Raw genomic sequence first — 5,826 nt, 5'->3', positions numbered from 1 at the left:
GTTTTAAGGGACACTTTTTAAGGAGAACCACCATTTACATGGGCTTCCCTTGTGGCTCAGATGGTAAAAAATCCGCCTGCAATGCAGGAAACCTGGGTTCGATCCCTGGGTCAGGAAGATCCCCTGAAGGACATGACGACCCTCTCCAATATTCTTTCCTGGAGAATTCCATGGATGGAGGAGCTTGGTGGGCTACAGTCCATAGGGTTGCAAAGAGTCGGACACGACTGAGTGACTAAGCACAGCACCGTTTACATTTACCCCCCTTCCGAAGCAATCAAATGGTGTGCAGCCCTGGGCCTGCAGCTGGCCCTGGCTTATACGCCTTGAGGCAACCGTGGCAGGAAACATCGATTATTACTCAGCTCAAAGAAAGCCCAGTGCCACTAGGCATCCAGTGCTAAAGAGAGTTTTCCCCAAACTCTCAGAGGCCAGATGGCATTGTTCCTCCTTGGGTTCTGGGGCAATTTAGAGACGGAAATGGATATAGCCAGACTGCAGTGAGTAACAGCCCGGAGAGCCCTGGGTTGGGGGTTGGACCTCTTGTCTTTGTATCCAGACTTTTTGTTTGAGCCCTTTCCCCCAGCAACATCAGTTTTTTCCATCTGTAAAATCTGTACCGTCTGGGGCCACAGCACAGGGCCTGGGATGCTGAGCCAGCGGCTGCTTCGCCTCGCATCCCCTGTCAGCTGCAGGAGGATGAAGCTGCTGCTTCACACTGCTCACCTATGTGGCCTCTGTTTGGGACAACTTGATTACCATGAGGTCCATTCAGGAAAATGGGGAGCTCAGAATTGAGAGCAGACTTGACGAGATCATTGAACCACTAAGGGAGAAAATCAGGGATTTGGAAAAGAGCTTCACCCAGAAATACTCGCCAGTAAAATTTTTATCAGAAAAGAACTGTAAAAGAATTTTGGTAACTGGGGGCATGGGCTTTGTGGGTTCTCACCTCACGGACAAGCTCATGATGGATGGTCACGAAGTGACCGTGGTGGACAACTTCTTCATGGGCAGGAAGGGAACATGGAGCATTGGATTGGCCACACGAACTTTGAGCTGATCAACCATGATATGTTGGAGCAGCTGTACGTTGAAGTGGATCAGATCTACCACCTGGCCTCTCCTGCCTCTCCTCCCAATTACATGTACAACCCCATCAAGACTCTAAAGACCAACACCTTCGGGACACTGAACATGCTGGGGCTGGCAAAGCAAGTTGGGGCTCGTCTATTCCTGGCCTTCACCTCAGAGGTGTACGGAGACCCTGAAGTCCACCCACAAACTGAGGATTACAGGGGCCACGTGAATCCCATAGGACCCTGAGCCTACTACAATGAAGGGAGTGAGTCACAGAGATCATGTGCTATGTTTCCATGAAGCAGGAGGGCATGGAGGTGCACGTAGCCAGGATCTTCAACACCTTCGGGTCCCGAATGCACATGAACAATGGCCGGGTCGTCAGCAACTTCATCCTGCAGGCGCTGCAGGGGGAACCGCTCACAGTGTACAGATCCGGATCACAGACGAGGGCCTTCCAGTACGTCAGTGACCTGGTGCACGACCTCGTGGCGCTCATGGACAGTAACGTCAGAAGCCCTGTCAACCTGGGGAACCCGGAAGAACACACCATCCTAGAATTTGCTCAGCTCATCAAAACCCTGTTGGCAGTGGGAGTAAAATTCAGTTTCTTTCTGAAACCCAGGACGACCCCCAGAGAAGGAAACCAGACATCAAGGAAGTGAAGCTGATGCTGGGGTGGGAGCCAGAGGTCCCGCTGGAGGAAGGGTTAAACAAAGCCATCTTCTACTTCCAGAACTCGAATACCATGCAAATAACCAGGACATCCCCAAACCAAAGACAGCAAGGATGAAAACAGGACAGGCAAGCCATAACTGAAAACCTCACCTTTCGGGACCGTAGATGCCCTATTTCACACTTGCCAGGAATTCTTTTTTTTTTTTTTTTTTTTTAAAGAAAGACTAACTAAAACAGGAGTTATGAAGAAAAAAATGGAATTCATACTGAAGCTTGCTTTAAGAAATGGATGTGCCCAAAAACTACCCTAAAAAACCTGCAGATTTTGCCTTGCACTTCTGAAAAGCTTTTTACGTAAAAGAGCGTCGATACATCTCTGCACTTTTTCAAGTTTTTTTTTATCTTACTGTGAGAGCCTATGTCGTGACTGTCGTCGACGGTTTTACTTACTGGTTTCTTTGTGAAGCTGAAAAGGAACATTAAATGAGGTGAAAATGCCGATTTATTTATGAAGTGGGTACTTATAAATGAGACGCTATTCTATGCATAGAGGAGAAAAAGCAGACCAGGAGTAATATCAGGTGGATGGCATACCTCATTAATTCTCAGGCAGAGAAAAGAATTCTGCTCGAGAGCTTTGTGACGTTTCTTCTAATGCAGAATTTCTCCAAGGTCTAGTTCTTAGTTGCAAACTTGACTTTGAAATGTTGGTTATCACGATTAAGGAAATTTGAAATCACTACTATGTCGTGCTGCATATGGGGGTGGGGTGGGTGGGATGAAGTTAATATTCTTGGTTAACAGTGGTTAAATATACCATTTGAATAAAACATTGGGAAAAAGTCTGCACCATCTGTATAATGGTGCAGATGGTCTCTGATGGCTGTTATTGTCCCGCTAGTCTATAATTTTTTTTTAAGTTTTAATATATAATTCTATTGTTTTCTTTTATTTTTGACTGTGCTGGGTCCTCATTGCTGTTGGTGCTTGTCTCTAGCTGCGGTGAGCGGGGGCTACGCTCTAGTGCCGGTGCAAGGGCTCATTGCGGTGGCTTCTCTTGTTGCGGAGCACGGGCTCTGGGCACTCGGGCTTCAGCAGCTGAAGCTCATGGGCTCTAGGACACAGGCTCAATAGTTGTGGCGCATGAGCTTAGTTCCTCTGTGGTATATGGGATCTTCCCAGATCAGGGATTGAACCCGAGTGCCCTGCATTGGCAGATGGACTCTTGACCACTGGGCCACCAGGGAAGCCGCCGAGTTTCTCTGTTTTGACTGTTATTTGGAATGTCTGGAAAGTGAGCTGTGTCCAGGCCTGCAGGCATTAGGAGGCAGGTGGGTATATGTGAGACTATGAAGGTTTTGTTCTCTTCATGGCGTTTCTCGGGGTGGTCACGGCGGCACGAGGCATCTTAGCAAGTCTAAGTGGACTCAGTGAGGACTCCCTTGCCCAGCTCCGTGTAGGCAAAGGGATTCGATCTGGGCCCTTCATGGTGCTAGAAACTAACGGACGTGTATTTTATGTTTACCTGAAGATGGATGTGATTGGCACCAGAGGGTGATGGGGAGGGGAGCAAAGACACAAAGAAAACAGCCCATTCCCGCCCCTGTCCTGGGACCCCAGTCTCTCAGGATATTGCTATCTTTCTAAGCTCCAGGGCAGAGCCTTCCCCTCGGTGTTGTGGGGAGGGGTCTGTCTGCAGGGGAGTAAGAGAGAGAGGCCTCCTCCGTTCTAAACGCAATGCCCTCTGGCCATCCTGGGCCCAGGGTGAGCAGGCCACACTCAGTTGAACTTGGGACTTGGAGGTTCTGAAAGGTCCGCTAGTTTCCTGGCAGGTAGGCTTCTAGGAAGAGCTTGCTGGCGGATTGCTCCCTAGATCTGGGGTTTTGGGTCTCCCCTTATCCTCTGCACATAGTATTGGCCTTCTTCCTGGACCACAGAGCTTACAGCAGAGCTGACAGGAGGTGCTGGGACTGTCCTGGGCTGTTATCTAAGTAGCCAGGACTCTGGCTGTGTCCATGGCCTCCCAGGGTCTGTGCTGGTGGTTGTAACAGGGCTCCTCCGACCCCTATCATCCAGCAGGAAGCTGGAAGCCCAGTCAAAGGGCTTAGAGAGCTGGGACCTTCCTGGTCTTCATTTTAGCCTCAAAAGCGAAAAACGTACAGATGATTTTGTTTTGCTCCTGTCAACACTCTTGTTTTCTGGGGCCCAGAACCTACGCAATTCTCCAGAGTCCCTAGAATACAGACTTGGGAGTTTGGGCCCAGCAGGAGACAGATGGCACACTCACAGGGTGCAAATTAGAGGAGTTTAACAAGAGGACAATTTGTAAAGGAGCAGGTGGGACTTAGGAGTCTGTGGGTGTGGGAGGGGGAAGTCCAGACCTGAGTGTTGGGGGACAGAGCATCCTGGAACCTGCAAACAGAGAGGAGCAGTGAGGAGGTCACCAGTAAGGAGCATCCCTGCCAGGAGAGAGCTGGGAGAATGAGTGGTCCCACTTTTCCTAACCCTCCTGCTCTCTTCGGGGGGCTTCCATTGGCTGAATTGACCAGAAGCCCACGACATGGTCCATATAAGGACAGCCTCCCTGTGTGGGGAGAGGACCCTCAAGTTTATTTATAGAAATTCCAAGCCTGCAGCTGACTTAGGCAAAACACTTCCCTTCCATGTGTCTCAGTTTCCTTATTTGTAAAACAGGGGAAAATAGTGTCTCCCATCTCATAGTTGTGAAAAGTAAATGAGAGATTCATCTGTAACATTTTTCTAGATTCCACAGATGAACCTGTTTTCAGGATGGGGATAGGGATGCAGACGTGTAGAACTGACATTCAGACGAGGAGTGGGGTGGGGTAAGGAGAGGGTGGGATGAAACGGGAGACTGGGATTGGCATGTATACACTACCATGTGTAAAATGCAAAGCTAGTGGGAAGCTGCTGGAAAGCGCAGGGAGCTCAGCTCGGTGCTCTGTGGTGACCTAGAGGGCTGGGATGGGGGAGCTGAGAGGGAGGTGCAAGAGGGAGCGTATGTGTGTACACGTGTAGTTGATTCACTTTGTGGTACAGTAGAAAGTAATTGTTGTAAAGCAATTATACTCCAACAGCAACAACAAAGTAAACGAGAGAATGTTGGCAAATTGCTAAACTATCGTTACAAGGTGTTTAGGAGGACCAAGTTCTGGGTCGTATGCTGCGTTAATAGAGTCCTGGCGTTATGTGAGACAGCTAGTGAGGGGCGTGGTCTGTGTTTGAGTTAGGCAGCTTGAACCCACTCCTGCCCTTCTCCATCTGGCCTGGGAAGCGGCTGTGAAGGTGATTGTGACGATGGTGACTTGTTACGGAGGAGTGAGTCATATGTGCAATTCAGGGGCCCCATCTGAAGACCCATTTGTGTCACGGGCAGTTGAGGGGCAGTGGCTCCTATAGGTCTGTGTTAGGTGAGCAAGGGATGTAGAAACCACTCAGCTATTGGGAATGAGAGGCCTTCTGAACCCACATGAGTGGCTTTCAGCTTTCTGCTTCTTGTGTGTGAGTGCGGAGCAGTTTGCAGGACAAGCCCTGGCTCTCATACTGGCCCCAGGGAGCAGAGCCATCCAAGGTCTGGCCACTTGAACTCAGAGTCCAGTCCTTTCTTCAGAAAGAAATTACCACTATGTTTGGGAGGCAGAGTCTCTCTACGCAGGGTAGGCACGTGTCTACCTTAGGAGCTGGGAGCTAGGGACTCCCAAAGCCAGTGGGAGGCAAGCTGGCTGGGTTTGTCTGGGTACCAACTGCATCCCTTATTTATGTTTCCCTGAAAAACAACCAGTGTGTTTTGATGATTTCTAAAGAGTTTCAAAACAATATACTTAATTGCTCTGAGTAATTTCAGAGCTCATTAATGTAATAAATCTCTGGAGAGAAATATTCTTAGTTAACGATCAGCATAAAATCAGAGTCTCTCAGGGTAGACTTTCCATCATTCTGCAGAGGAGACACAATGGTGGACATAGTTGACGGAGGAGGCCTGTCTCTGCCAAGCTGGCTCATCAGTAGGTTTTGTGGTCTTGAAGTTTTGGAATTCCAGCTTGGTGG

General features: G+C 49.2%; 1 pseudogene; it reads left to right on the top strand.

Annotated features, from left to right (window-relative positions):
* LOC102188436 lies at nt 649–1,899 on the top strand (annotated as a pseudogene).

Source organism: Capra hircus, chromosome 18 (assembly GCF_001704415.2).
Source record: "Capra hircus breed San Clemente chromosome 18, ASM170441v1, whole genome shotgun sequence".
NCBI classification, from domain to species: Eukaryota; Metazoa; Chordata; class Mammalia; order Artiodactyla; family Bovidae; genus Capra; species Capra hircus.
This window is presented reverse-complemented; position numbering and strand designations above follow the sequence as displayed.